Source organism: Euprymna scolopes, chromosome 15 (assembly GCF_053919585.1).
Source record: "Euprymna scolopes isolate OS-2025 chromosome 15, ASM5391958v1, whole genome shotgun sequence".
Lineage (NCBI taxonomy): Eukaryota > Metazoa > Mollusca > Cephalopoda > Sepiida > Sepiolidae > Euprymna > Euprymna scolopes.
Window position 1 is genome coordinate 89,766,652 of NC_136496.1, and position 16,748 is coordinate 89,783,399.

General features: G+C 35.0%; 1 protein-coding gene across 1 annotated transcript in view; it reads left to right on the top strand.

Annotated features, from left to right (window-relative positions):
* The first annotated feature begins 14,023 nt into the window (after nt 1–14,023).
* Nucleotides 14,024–16,748, top strand: part of LOC145293980 (tRNA (32-2'-O)-methyltransferase regulator THADA-like) — a 177,448-nt gene continuing 174,723 nt past the window's right edge. The window contains exon 1 of the mRNA XM_080140866.1: nt 14,024–14,159. The gene's annotated coding sequence lies outside the window, so the exon portion shown is untranslated. The remainder of the gene's footprint in view (nt 14,160–16,748) is intronic.

Genomic DNA, 16,748 nt, shown 5'->3' on the forward strand with positions numbered 1-16,748 from the left:
CGACGACAACTGTAGCTGGAATACACAAAAAAGGTCGTCTGTTTTATATCCGTGACAAAATTCACGGATATAACTTCTTAATAGACACCGGAGCTGAAATCAGCGTCATACCGACACCGCATGGCCATCCAACGGGGACACATTTTCTCACTCTGCAAGCTGCTAACGGGACTAAAATACCCACTTTTGGAGAGAAAATGTTAAACTTAAACCTGGGAATGCGAAGGAATTTTGTTTGGAATTTCACCATAGCCAGCGTGACCACTCCAATATTAGGGGCAGACTTTTTAGCCCATTTTAACCTGTCTGTCGACATGACAAACCATTCGTTAACAGACAACGAAACGAAGATTTCGGTGAGAGGAACCACTTCAAAATTTTTAACCACCGGAATCAGCGCTGCCTTACCCGAAGATGCACACGTCCGCCAGCTACTCCAAAAATATCCTCAACTCTTCCAGCCGTTTAAAAATACGGACCCTATCAAGCATAGCGCTAAGCACTACATCAAAACCACAGGACCGCCCATCTATTCAACCCCCAGACGCTTGAAACCGGATAGATACAAATTGGCAAAATCCGAGTTTCAAGACCTACTCCAGATGGGAATAATACGGCCCTCGAAAAGTGCTTGGTCGTCACCACTCCACATGGTACAGAAAGCTGACAACACCACATGGCGCCCGTGCGGAGATTTCAGGCGTTTAAACGCAAAAACAATTCCAGATAGATACCCTATCCCCCACATCCATGACTTCGCCAACGGACTTCAAGGCGCCACAATTTTTTCAAAGCTGGACCTCATAAAAGCCTATTTTCAAATTCCAGTCGCAGAAGATATACATAAAACTGCACTAACAACACCATTCGGCCTTTACGAGTTCCTTAGCATGCCTTTCGGGCTTAGAAACGCCTGCCAAACTTTTCAACGTTTGATCGACAAAGTTTTCAGAGGTCTGCCTTTCATATTCGCTTATGTGGACGATGTTTTGATTGCCAGCAGAAACCTCGACGAACACAGACAACACCTTGAGCAAACCTTTAAAAGACTATCACATTTAAATAAACACCGATAAATGTGTTTTCGGCCAACAAGAAGTTAAATTTCTCGGACACTTGATTGACAAGGATGGAATTTCACCTCTACCCGAAAAAGTAAGCGCTATTTCTGATTTTCCTGTACCGACATCTGTCAAACAGGTACACCGTTTTGTAGGCATAATCAATTATTACCGACGTTTTTTGCCTAACTGCTCTACGTTACTCGCGCCTTTAACGGACATGTTAAAAAATCGGACAAAAAACCAACAGTTAGTTTTGGAGGGACCTGCACTCCAGGCCTTTGAAAAATCGAAAACTGCTTTGGAAAACTTCACCAAACTAACTTACGTCCAAGAGAGCGATACAACGAAACTCATACTAACAACGGATGCATCTGAAATAGCAGTAGGTGCAGTCATTCACCAGATTTCCGACAACAAAATGACCCCTATTTCATTCTTCTCGGCAAAGCTAAACAAGGCGCAGAGTAAATACAGCACTTTTTCAAGAGAGCTACTCGCGATTTACCTTGCAATAAAACATTTTAAACATCTGCTCGAGGGTAGAAATTTTTCCATCTATACGGATCACAAACCCTTAACATTTGCTCTACACACACAGGTCGACAAATACGGCCCTCGAGAAATTCGACATCTCGATTTTATTGCCCAATATTCTACCGATATACGGTACATAAAAGGACATGAGAACATTGTAGCTGACGCTTTATCTCGCGCAACGATTGCTTCTTTAAATTCCGCTCCACTAAGTATGGAATTAATAGCACAAGAGCAATCAGCCGATACCACGCTTCCAGCTATAATGGAAAAGACTTCACTGAAGCTGGAAGAAATGCCGACACCATTCGGAACAACAAACTTCTACTGTGATGTATCGCAAAAACAACCTCGCCCGTATATTTCACCGAGCCTCAGACGACAAGTTTTTAATCACTTTCACAATTTGTCCCACCCAGGAAAACGCGCCACTGTGAAATTAATAGCGGAACGTTTTGTTTGGCCAAATATGAATACGGACATCCGTAGTTGGACCAAAACTTGTGTTCCGTGCCAAAAAAACAAAATACACAGGCACACCAAATCCCCTGCAGGAACTTTCAGTATACCTGATGCCAGGTTCACCCATGTGCATATTGACTTAGTTGGACCCTTGCCCACTTCAAAAGGGCACACCCATATCCTTACTATAGTCGATAGATTTAGTAGATGGACGACAGCAATAGCAGTCAGAGACACATCAGCCTCAACGATAGCCAGAGTATTCCTACAGGATTGGATAGCTATTTTCGGAGTACCCTCCGTAGTCACAACAGACAGGGGCGCACAGTTCCAATCAACTCTTTTCGCGGAATTTAATAATTTGTTGGGAACCAGACACATAAAGACTACTGTGTACCATCCGTGCGCAAATGGCATGGTCGAGCGCTTCCACAGACAATTGAAAGCGTCTTTAGCGATGAATGAAAACAGCGCGGACTGGGCAGACAATTTGCCGCTCATACTTTTAGCAATTCGCAACACTGTGAAGGAAGATTTGCAGAGCACGCCCGCAGAATTAGTTTTCGGATCAGCTTTAATTTTACCCGGACAATTCTGCGAAAACAATGCGAATATTGCCCCAACGACAACCTTCGTGACCGAATTAAAACGTAAAATGTCACAATTAAAATTCACTCCAACCAAAAAGACAGACACGAACATTTTCGTTCCAAGGGATGTTCACACCTGTAAATACGTGTTTATCAGGAACGACGCGGTCAAAAAACCACTCTGTCCAAATTATTCCGGACCCTATCTAGTTCTCGACAGAAGTGAAAAATATTTCACTATTTTAAAAAGAGACAAAAGAGACACTATAGCAATTGACAGAATCAAACCGGCATTTATAGACGAACAATTGCACTTGTCCCCTAGTCCAATACAAGAAAGTACACACTCACAAACGGACGAAGAGACTATGAGAAACAATACACCAGAAACAACAACAAAAACTGGGCGAAAAGTTCATTGGCCCAAACATTTCAAACAATATATTACTTATTAAAAACACACATAAAAAAAATAAATATATAAAAAAAATACATTTCTATACACATATATATTTTTTTTTTTCTTTCCCCAGGAGGGAGAGTATTGTCCAAACTTGTTTTCCACACGCACGCACGTATATACACAACTACGTATATACACCCCAGGCACGCACGCAAGCACACATACGCATTAACCACACATACGTACACACATACGAGCGTGAGGTCACTTCCTTTTTTTCTCTAAACGCATGCGCAGAAAACCAAGGTCCCACGCGCAGCCCCCTTTTCTTCCTCTTTCATCGGGTGGTTTTTGAGCTGACCAGTCGCACCAGATTTCGCCTCCCGACTACCAGTGGCCACTCCTCATCAAAACATGTGCGCGGACGGTTAGCGACCTGCATACGTTCGCCCTTTCTTTCTCCCCCGTTTTCATAAAGCAGCAGTCGCTTTATGTGTGCCTTTTCATTTCCTCCTCACGTTTGGATTTTTCATCTTTTGAAATGAACATTAGCTTTTTATTTTTCTACGAAAAATAAACGTGTTCAAATTTATTCAACAAGCGTTTTCATTCCTTCATTTTCTGTTTGTTTCATTGTATATTTTTGCAGCGGTTTGGTGTATTATTATATACTAACCCGTTACAGAAGTCTCAGAAATCCAGGGGCGAACATGAGATTTCTATATGAGATGCATAGATATGTGTTCAACTAAATTCTCATTTACTTTTTTGAGTTGTTATATTTTAGCACCCTATGCCAGTAAGTAGCGATTAAGTTAACTATGAATTTTGGCGAGGGTGACCCTTGCCAAAATTCATAGTTAACTTAATCGTTAGTATATGTCAGGATAACCTGGCAGAAAACAGAAATATACCTAACAACAGATGACGTGATTGAAGCAGAAGCCAGAGGTCAACTCCATAGACAAAACACACTAGAAATGCAGGTACCATACTATATGACAATAGAAATGACGTCACATGTACAAGTGAGAGGACTAAGAGTTTCTAGTTAGTCTCTTTTGGGAAGCGGTACAAGACAGTTCAATGCCTCTGTCTGTCTGTGTTTCTCAATCCTCAAAGTTAGAAAAATAAGTTCAGGAGTAAATAATTAATTAAAATTTAATTAGTTATATGGTCTCTCCCTCCATGAGTAAACTCTCTCTCTAAATAAAACCTTTAAAAACTCAGCAAGTGTCTATTGTGTTTCATGCACAAATAGTTTTGTTCATCAAGCTAAACAAACACAGATAAACAACGATAAGAGGATCATGGTCCACACATGGAAAATCAAGAGAATAAAAGGCCAGCACCCGTGCATGTATGCATAACATTGCTTTCTTGATTGCTCATGGACAAGAATGAACACATGCAAAATGTACATCTACAAAAGCTAACATGCGCAAATTTTTGTTTGACATAAAAGGTAATTGACATAAAATGTCATTGACATAAAATGTAATTACTTAGGATGGAATTTTGAATGGAATCCTTTATTCAATACATGAGAGTAGCATGTTCTTGTTCCATCAACCATGACTGGGTAGAAGTTGTAAGTAATTTGCAATTGTATTTTGAGTATCGCCCACACCGAGGACTGAACCTTCAACCTCTAGAAGAGGTTTAAAGCTCCTAAAATCCATACAAGAATCGTGCATGAATAAACTAATAGATTATTAAATGTTATAGAAGGTGCACTATTCTTTGTATGAGCCAGTGTGTCAAGCGGATCTTATTTCGGCTTTGAATACAATGTTGAATATTTGGTCAGGATTTACTTATACAGGGTGGAAAAATAAAATTGTCACCCTAGAAAAGACAACATGATTCCATTTCCGTTTGATGAAAACCGGTTTTCCTTTTTTGTTATAGACCATCTATTAGTTGGCCAGTTATGTATAAATTCCAAGTGTGATAGGAGCCTTCTATCACATCTGAAAGTCACACAATGTTCAATGAGTGAGATCAGAGATGCGCCTCTTTACAACTCATGCTCTCTATTGATCCAAGTTATAACAACATTGCCAGTACCCTTAAAATGCATCGCTGGGCTGCCACAAATAATAGGGACATACCCAGGGTGATGAAAACAAAGTTTCCGGCAACGGTTATGGTCTTTGGTGTGGTTTCAAGTGAGGGCCACATCATGCCACCTCATATCTTCAAAGTCAACTTGAAAGTCAACACCAAAGTGTATCCTGTTGGGGATATATATATACTAGTTGGACGCCCAGCGTTGCTCGGTCATACACTAAACTTCAACATGATATTTTGATTTGTGCTCATTGCATATGTATTATTTTAGAGTCAATCCTTTATTGAATATTATATTTTACAAGGAATAATTTGCCCACAAAAAAACTAAATAAATAAAAAAAAAATAATGATAACGTCATTTATCAAATTGCCTCTGTGTTTGTTTACAACATACATGTCAACTGATATTTGGGTTTGATGATGAATGCCCTGGAAATGTCACTTCTGATTAACGTTTAGTTTTAAAATAAAATTAATATGCAAATGAAAGAAATGACTCCTGACGATTTTAAATGGTACCTCGTCTTTTATCATGAACTGAATTTATTATAAGAAAAGATTTAAATAAAACAGTGAGATACACCTGGGTTGAACAGGGGACCATTCGATCTGTAGTTAAATATTCTACCATTGAGCTATATGTCCAGTTGACAATAATTCTGTTTTTCTAAGAACAAATGATTTGCTAAGAGTTTATTATCTCCCTTGCCGGTGTAACATAAAAATTCCACTGTAAAAATTCTTTTTTATCTATAAGAAAAAAAACTCTTTTTACAATCAGAGATTTCGATACGTATCGGATTTTCTGTACAAAACATATCTAAGAACACTGCAAAACATAACTACCTTTGTGTGAAATTTGCAAAAGATAAGCTCAGCCGTTTCGGAACCTATAAGGAACTCTCTCTCTCTCTCTCTCTCTCTCTCTCTCTCTCTCTCTCTCTCTCTTTCAAACACACACACACACACACACACAATGTTAAGAGTGGCTATTTTAGAATATTTTTTAATAACATAATGTTTGACTGGTCACGCAACAATTGTAATGAATATGAAAATACATAATATGATGCTGTCATTTTTTTATTTTTATTGTCTTGATTTTGTGGAAATATTATTCGCATGCTCGATTATTGGAGTTAATTAATTTTGATTTTAATTTTTTATTAGTATATGAACATTATCGAATTTTAATATATTTTAACATATTAAAAGTTTTAATAATTAAAGTATATATATATATATATATATATATATATATATATATATATATATATATATATATATATATATATATATATAGGAAATTTATTACTGTGAGTCCAGAATGAGTTACAAATTGTTTCAGTTAGAGGAAAATCCTCAAAGAGGAAAAATCCAACTAGCATCGTCAGAATTCATAGATGGACTAAGTTATAAGATCAAATAAGAATGGAAAAATCGTAGATGAAGGGGAGTTAGAAAAGAAGGGGGGGGAGTGGTAGGGCGAGGACGTTGGAATTTAAAATAGTAGGAGTGTATACAATAAGAGAGGGGTTTATAATTAAATATTAATTATGTGTAAATTCTTATATACGTTTTTTTTTTTGTTTATAACGGTTTAAAATTAAAAGACGCTACTCTTATTTATAACGGCATAAGTAACAGTTAATTTAAAGGATCACTATGGCAACAGGTTGGAGAGTTAATGTTAGTGAAGGAACGGGTTGAAAATGGGGTTTAAAGTGATTTAGCCGGGCGGGGAGAGATTGAAAGATATTTATTGTTTATAAAATGGAAAGAAAAAGAAAAGGAAAAATAAATTAATGAATTATACTTTACAGGTTTATTTTTGATAGTATAATGGTAGGTAAGAATATCAGTAAGTAAATAAAATAAATTAAAAATTAAAATATTAATAAATAATCGTTAATGATAAGTAAATAAAATACGCACACACACACACATAAATACACATACATGCGTATACCTGTACAATGTTCGGAGACACATCAATGGGGGGAGAACACATGCCTAAGTATATATACAAAAACCACAGATACGTAAACATAAAAATAAATAAACACATATACATACATATACATGCATATACATACATATATATATATATATATATATATATATATATATACATATACGTACACATATATACATACACAAAAACATGCATACACACACGCACATACATGTATATATATATATAAAGGAATAAATAAATTAGCCGGGCAGGTAGAAATTATACGTTACAGGTTTATTTTAATAAAATAAAATAGGTGGAAACTTCATTAAGTAACTTAAATAATAGATTAATAAAATTAAGGAAATTTTTTTTTTTTTTTTTTAATGGTAATAAGTAACACACATACACAAATACAAGCACACGCATACATATGTACAGCAAATGCACATACGTAAATGGGGGAAGAGCACATGCCTGAGTACATATATACATATATACACATAATTATACAATAAATTTCCTATATACTGCTCTGACTACACATTGAGCACTCTAGTCCGGTTTTTTCACCACTGGTAAATATATATATATATATATATATATATATATATATATATATATATAAAAGTGAACGTGTCTGTGTGTATGTGTCTGTGCGTCTGTGTACATTTCCCTACGCAATAACTCAGTCAATTTTTTTAGTCTACAGACTCGAAATTTGATATACAGGGTACTGAGATTTGGGAAAATCGATGTGATCGGTTTTTGGTCAGAAATTTAGTGATTAAGGGGTCAAACTTCAACGATTTGACCTTTGAGAACTCTACCAAACTCCTCCGACAATTTTGGGTCTGCGCACTTGAAATTTTAGATATAGGTTCCTTGGACATGGATCTAACTTAATAACTTGATTTGAGCCCAAAACAATAAATTTTAAGGGGTCATAATAGGGATCAAAGTTTAAAAAAAAAAATTGACCCCTGCGGTCTCTTCCAAATTACTCAGACAATTTCTGGTCTAAATATTTGAGATTTTACATAAAAGGTATTCAGAGATATGGCAAGCTTTTTCATCAGTTTGGGTCGAAAATTTTTAGTTACCGATATATAAATGTATGTATATATGTCTGTTTGCATGTCTGCCTTAAACTTTCAATAGAGGCGACGGATTTTACCAAGATCAGTATCGTTTTAAAGCTCGACCTTTCATACGACAAATATCGAAAAATTGGCTAAAAACATTAATATTTTCCCCTTCAACAAGGCACTTTTCTATAGGGGGGGGGGGTCACTTTTTTCGCCGATATTTTTTAAAGTTATCCTCTCCTTTAGATTGTCTAGCCTTAATTTAAAAAAATGTCGCTTCCAATTTGGCGGTGGTCGTAACAGCATAAACGTTAGGTTTTACCCCATTCTTTTCCTCCTTTGCGGTATGGGTTCGAGCCTGCCTTCCTACTACCACTTTTTTTCTTTTTTTTTGCTCAACATACATATCCAAACACTCGGGCAAAGCCGGGCTGAAATGCTAGTATATATATATAAAAGTGAAATTGTCTGTGTGTGTGTACATTTCCCTACTAATGTACGCTGTCAATTTTCAGTCTACAGACTCGAGATTTGTCATAAGGAGTATTGAGATTTGGGAAAATCTTTTTAATCGTTTTTCGGACTGAAATTTGTCTGTCAAGTGGTCAAAGTTTAACGACTTGACCTTTGAAAACTCTACCAAACTCCTCCGCCAATTTGGGTCTAAACACTTGAACTTTAAGATGTAGGTTACTTGGATATGGATCAAACGTTTTCATTTGATTTGAGCCAAAAGCAATAAATGTTAAGGGGTCAAATTTGGGGTCAAAGTTTTAAAAAATTTGACCTTTGTGATCTCTACCAAATTACTCAACCAATTTTTTGTCTAAACATGTGAAATTTTACATAAAGTGTATTCAGACATAGTGCAAGCTTTTTAATTAGTTTTTGGCCAAAAATTTGGCTGCCAAGGGGTCAAAGTTCAACAAATTTGACCTTTGCGGTCTCTAGCAAACTATTCAGCCAATTTTGGGTCTAAACATTTGAAATTTTACATAAAGGGTATTCAGACATGCAGCAAGTTTTTTAATCAGTGTTTGGCCGAAAATTTGGCTGGCAAGAAGTTAAAGTTGAAAGTATGTAACTTTGCAGACTCTATCAAACTCCTCCGTTAATTTTGGGTGCAAACACTTGAAATTTTAGATGTAGGTTACCTGGGCATGAGTCAATCTTTTTAATATATATATATATATATGCACATAAAGATATGAACACTAAATAGGGCTTGAGCAAAGCCGGTCTGAACTGCTAGTATATATATATATGCACACTTGTATGCATTTATGTATACATGTATATGTATATTTGTATGTCTCTGTGTGTGCATGTATGTGCATCAGTGCGTATATGTGATGACACTTAAAAGCAATGTGACGCCTTTCAGTAAAATGAATTGTATAATGTGCTGGTCCTAATCACTGTCATCCTGAAAGAAAAAAATAGGTTTTCACACTTAATTATCTATGAAAATGTCATTTCTTCCAATATCAACATGAAACTCAGAGTTCAAATCTAGGTGACCTCTATCTCAGGAGTTCAAAACTCTTTTAGTAGATCATAAAAATAATATAGCAATTATTCGCTATCATACTTACTGCTTGGAACCTATTTTATTTTATTTTATTTTATTATTATTGGGTCACCACTTATTAAGACTAAGAGGCGCTCGAGGATAAGAGCTAATGAGATGAAATCATTGTCAGTGGAATTATGAGTAACTCTGCTTTGAAACTACTTGGTCTTTCTTTCTTATCAAATCTTTCTTGGGGTTCGTATATTACACCCATTGCTCTTTCTGCTTCATGTAAAGTTGGTTCTTTCTATCACTCTTAATACTTTCTGACATCTGAGGCTACTCTCTATCTCTGCAAACTTATTATCAGACTATGTATGGAGTATTGTTGGCAGATTTGTGCAGGTGAATCTCTGTCCCATTTGAGAGTTCTTGATAAGGTGCAGAAGTGTATATGTACTTTAATTGCCTCCCCACCCTTTCTTCTTCTCTTCAACCTCTCTCTCACAGACGTGATGTTGCTAGTCTCACTCTTTTCTATGGATACTATTATAGTATGTGTTCTTCAGAATTGTCTGGTCTATTCTCTGCTTCCTTTGCTTCAGCTCGTTTGACTCATTAGTCTAGTGGTCTTCATAAATTCACTGCTTTGATACCTTATTATAATAAAGCTTCTTATTCCAGTAGCTTCTTTTCAAGAACTGCAGACTTGTGGAAATTCCTTCCTGTTGACTGTTTTCCTTCTACCTATAGTTTTGATTTTTTCAAGACTAAAGCCAGTAGGCATCTCCTGTCTTTGCGCTAATCAACTTTTGTTTTTGTTTTTTTTTGCTCCTTATATCAAGTGGCTTCACACCTTGTTTGAAACGATTCCCATGGAAAAAAAAACAAACAAACAAAACCCTATGTAAATACTAGCATTGATTAATGGTATGAACTGCATTTAATTAGTTATAGCAATAATTTGTTGACATTGGATTTGAATCAGCAGGGAAGCAGTTCCATGGTAACGTGTTTCACATAAAGGATGCCCTTCCAAAGAAGCTTTGTCCATAGAAATTCCACCTGAGACTAGGCACATGAGTGAATAACTAAAAGTCTTTTTTTTTTCATTGTGATAACAAGATGGTTTCTTATGAATAGTCATATATTTTTTTTGTCTTGGCCATTGCCAATTACAGACAATCTTTTTTGAGACGCATGCATTCACATGAAACCAGGATCAGCATTAAAAAGTGTTGGGTCAAGTTAGAAAATGGGAAGTCCTCTACCTTCCACAATGAACAAAACAACAGGTGGCTAACCTAAGGTATGCACAAAGTTCAGTGGGAAGTGACGGTAGCTAAGTGGTTAATGACACAGACTGACAACCTGGGCGTGCCAAGTTCAAATCCAGTTCATTCCACAGAAGCACTTTCACTTAGGGGCATTGGAAATCTTAACATGGTCTCTCCCATAAGTATCTAATGTCTTTTTGGAAAGAATTCTAACTAGAAAGATATAAGAGAAAAAAAATGCTAACAATAATCATTTGATTCATTCAATGAATGAATGAATGAATGAATGATGATGATGGTTATGATGATGGTGATGATGATGTTTATGCAAGATCATGTGCGGTATGATATTTTGGGAACATAACCGTCTTTAGATAACTTCCAACTTCTCCTGTCTATTGCCATTTCAATTGTTCCACCTGCTAGGATCAGTGGTCATGAACTATCTCTTCTATATAAAGGTTTTATAGAAGGCAATACAATGCAGAGGTGTAACAGATTAACACAAACTGAAGCAAATTAACACATGTAATGGGGAACGATCTATGCAAATTCATCTTTTATTAACACAATATATATGTTTTATTTAATACTTTTAATATTGCATTGTGTTCTTACTTGTTTCAGTGTTGTCTGATCGAAGTTCAGTATTGGATGATATTTCGGGCAAATTTTCCTTCTTCAGATATCTATTTGACTTTAGTTCAAATGCTCATGCCTCCGTATGCATGTTTGAACTAAAATAATTTGCTTTAGCTTGTGTCGATCCATTATATCTTTGCATTGTAGTGTCTTGTATAAATGAACTTTATATTGTAGAAAAATATTTTTTTGTTCAATAATTCTATAACTTAATTTAAGCAACATAAAAAACAACTTTCAACAGTAATTAGCTCCCACTAGCCAAAATATGTGACTGTAGAAAAAAAAAGAAAGCAAAAAAGGTAATCTTTGCGAGAATGATATAATGACAAACAAAAATATATATTGCATTATCCCCATCCCCAAGGAGGAGGTAATACCTGAGAGACTAGTCTCATAGCAACAGATACTACTCCCCATGCCCAAATAATGAGGAGGTAAAACCTAGGAGGATGGTATATTAACAACAGAATAGATACGGTATGAAGTGAGCATAGACAGATAGTATAATAGTACAATTAGTAGAAGTACTGACATATTTTTGTAGTGTTGTTATAAAAATATATTTTTTGGTTTAACAAATATTAAAAAAGATGGAGGGAATAAAGATAAAGCAAAATCTTGTGAATAAAGGCAAAGTAACAATAAACAAAAGGGGAGCAAAATAAAAAGAGGAGCAAATGAAAACCAGACTTCAAAAGTATATCAATTTAGTCAAGTTTTATTAAAAGAAATAAAATGCTATTGCTTTTATTTCCCAAAGCAAGGATTAAAAATTAACCTTAAGTACTAATTGTAAAAAGATTTAAAAAAATAGAACATACAAAAAAGGGATCTCTATAGAATGAATTCTATTAACTGGAATGATAAAATTAAAATTATCATTCAAACGATAGGAACAAATTAAAACGGGAAAATATTCATTGCCCCTTTTAAAATAATAATACCAAAGAAGTCTTACTTGGTACGTAAAAACCTGAAAGGAAAGAAACATGCACAAAAGGGTCTTTAAAAATGTTTCTCTTCTTTCAGTCTTCATTTGAGAGACACTCTCTCAATCTTCTAGAACCTTGTGATTCTAATGTTGTTGTTTTTTTTTCTGTTAAAATAAAAATGTCCTTATGAGAAGGGAATTTCGGTTATATTATCTTCCAAGACAGTCTCTTTCCTTAAGTTACTTTCTTGGAGAACACGTGTGCCGATAATCTGCTCATCTTCTTATATGACAGGCTAGCAAATTTAATTTCTCTCTCTTACAAAAAATACCCAGTTTCTTCATTGATCCTTTATGAGACTTTACCAGTTGGTAAGGCCTCGTTACCTTGTAATTAATTGGGAATGAAATTGAAATTTCTTTTTTTAAAGGAGAAAAACCCAAAACATTATGTTTAACGTCAAAATCTATTTTGATGGAGAACGGTCAGCTTACGTCTTCTCCTGACACCTACTAAACTCATACTGAAGAAAATTGTCAAAAAGCTCTCGTCGTCTCCCACTCACTCCTGTTAGAACTGCTGTAGGGAGAAAGGTGACAGTGGGGATAGAAATGATGATGATGATGATGATGATGATGATGATGATGATGATGATGATGATGATGATGATGCTAGTCACACCAGGTCAAAAAGCGTAGGCATTCTACTTCACAAAGGCAAAACAGAGCCAAACTCCACCCTGCCTCCTGGCACCGCTAGGATTAAAAAATAAAATTCTCAAAGTACTAATTTAGTTTCGGTTTCAAACAAATAGATACCAAATCTCCATTAGCAATAGAAATATCTTCAGGTTTAGAATTCCCTGTGTATTAAAAAAAACAAAATAAAGAAAAATCTGTATAGTGTACATACCCGTGACGAAACAAAGATATTCCAAAAATCATGTAAAAAGTATTTTTATTTTTAAATAAGAACATAAAATTTTATGAGTAAGAGAAGAGCGACTGTCTTGTCCGTCATTTTGAAAATAATCTAAAGGAAAACAAGGGGAGATAACACAATAATTCAAACTTGCGAGATTTATGTTGTAATGCCTATGAATTACCATTAATCGTTTAAAAATTATTTTCTTTACAAAAATAAAACTACTAGATCAATTTACGTGATTTTTGGAATATGATATTTTTGTTTCGTCAGGAGTCTATGCAATTGCATTTCATTATTTTTTTAATATAGGGGAATTCTGGACAAGAAACTAGAAATAGTATAGTAAACTGAATTGAACATTAAAAGATGGTGCAATTGATAATATAGTTCAGCTTCGGATAGTCAAGTCTCTGCTAGTAATAGATGTAGTTGTACTGAATAGTGCCCATTCTAAAATTCGAACTCTGAATTCCCAAAGAGAACCTCTCACTAACATTATTACTTCATGCACAGTTGCTGCTGCTGCTGTAGTAGCAGGAGTAGGTAGAGAATCATAATCATAATCAGCAGCAGGCGCTCTCCTTTTCTAATTACACATGGCCAGCAACTGGTCTTCTCTTTCCTCTACTTTTCTTTATTCTCTCCCTTTTTACGCTGTACGATCGGCGTGCAGGAGTTTCCTTTAGTATTGGTAGGTCCTTCTTTCCTTTCTCTTGTTTATTATTACTTTTTTTTCTTCTTCTCCTGACACAGACACGTAACTTAACATCCAACTAGAAAACTAGGTTTATTTATGTTCGTTTTACGAAAGAAATATCATTTCCGATTGTAGCCTGTGCCTTTTTTTTTTTTTTACTCTAACTTCCCGGGCAACAGACCCTTTATTATTTTTGAAAAATCTTTTTCTGATATATACTTTTTTTACGCACCAACAATTTATTTTGGCGCCGATGAAGTCCATAGCGTATGCTTTAATAAAAATTTATTTGTACACACGTGAAGTTTAAAAAAAAAAAACAACAACATTTTCTTTCGTATCAAACTTTATTTTAATTGTTTCTTACATAAATCAGCCCTCATGGTTGACCATATTGGCAACAGCCGAAAGTCGACCACACAAAATTAAACTCCTGTTCCATAATTTTAGCCGAACTCTAAAGGATGGATTTATCACCAAGTTTCATCATCTATGTCCAATATTTGCGTCCGTGCCTTTACAAAACTTCACGCACTTAAAATGAATACTCATATTTTCTTCAGATAACTAAATTAAAGTACGAAAATAAATAAATAAATAACATAATAATTAAAACTCCGCTAAATCAACCCCATTCGAGAATGAGAATCGATTCTACTTTTTTAAGCGATTACGTTTGCTGGTAGACTCTAGAATTTAGAGTGGGGTATCATTTTTTACATATAAATTTAATGTAAAATAATCCTATTTCCGGATAATTCTGACTCCTTAAATTAATTCTTTTTTTTTTTTTTGTTCTCCTACTGACTATAAGTTCGACTGGCAAGGTTGTAAAATCACACGTAATCGTCTAAAAGGTAGAATTTCCCAAAAATAAATAAACAAAACCTCACTGGAGTAGAGGGACAGCGAAGACGGGGAGGGAGTTCATGTCACTACACTAATACCTTGTGTTTCTGTGTAATTCATTGTCGTATATTTTTTTTGTATAAAGACACTACATACTTAAAAACAAACTCGTCCCTGACTGCACAGTGCACACAATTATTGTTTTTAAATTTTACATATTAAAAAAAAATCAAACAAGAAAACAGTTTTAACATTTTTATATTGAATTACACTGTAAAATCTATTTTTACATTATTTGACAGTTAGAACGAATAGCCCTGAGTCATTCATTGTGATCTGCACCGATCAGACAATTTATTTCGATTGCATCTTGTTTAAGTTTGTTTTTTGTTTTTTTTGGAGGGGGGGGGTCTGTTTTCACAGAATTTGAACTTGGCCTTAATAATAATAATAATAATAATATTCATAACCCTAAGCTAACCTTAAATTAAGTTTTAGTTGGGCAAAAATCGATTTTGTTCAGTTCAAATTCAGTAGAAGCACCTTTAAAAAATATAAACTTTAAGATCCCTTTTCTATGAGCGTAAGTTCCGCAGCCTTTCTTTCTTCCTCAAAGGAAACCATACGTGGGCGTCTTTGTTTATCAATATTTTCATTGAATTGTGTCAGAAAAGTCAATAATGTGTCCGGTTGCATGCTACGGTGTACGAAGTGTCCCCCACCCCCACCAGTGTGCAACTCGAATGAAACAGGTGCACCATTGTGCACCGGTGTTGTGTTGCGCATTATAAGTGTTATATATATTTAAATGTTATGTCTTTTATTGTTATGTTATTTTCTGTAAACATTGTTTCTTATTTCTAATTATTGAGATCTTTCTTTTTGTTAGAAGCAAAGTGTAGTATCCCCTCTTCACGTGAAGAATTGTTTTGTTTTTTAAAACTCTGATGTTTGTGACAGTAAAAAAAAATCAATATCAACAATTCAATAATGAAAATGCCAAGAATTTGATTCCATATTGATCACTAATCATAACAAAAACACTTGATCTGAATTTTTTTAAATTTCTGTTTATTTATTTATTTAATTTCAATTTGTGTCACATTTGTGAATTGTTTGACATTTTTTTTTAAATTATGGTACTCATGCAGAGAGTGAGTGTGAGTGACCCGTGCTGAAATAATAACGTTATTATTTAAAAAGCCATTCTTAACATGGGGAGGGGAGAGTGTTTTGTACCTATTATGTACTTTAACCTTACAATTGAATAATAAAAAAAACATATCATAAAACTTTAATTAAATATGGAAATACGATTTAAAAAATAGCGCGGATCACTCTCTGCATTAGCACCTTAATTATTTGCTGACTCGTGTTTTGGATTAAAATGATTGTACCGCTGTAAACTGGCGCCACACCAAATAATTAAGGAGGATGGAAAGACCGAAAAAGCACTAATCAGACCTCCACTGGAGGTCTAGTGCTTTCGGTCTTCGGTCACCTCCACGAGTGCAAAGAGGAATGGGACCTTGGTGAGTCTTATTGCCACCCAAATTCCAGTAAAGATCAATGGTCACTATCAATGAGAAATCAATTGTAAATGGCTGTTGTGATAACGCAAACTTAATTTGCTAAGGTTATCGAAAGAGGTGATGATGAGTACTAGAAATCTAGGGAAACTTGTTGTAACTCAGACTCCAGGGAACACCAACACCACAGGTTCTCAAATAAATA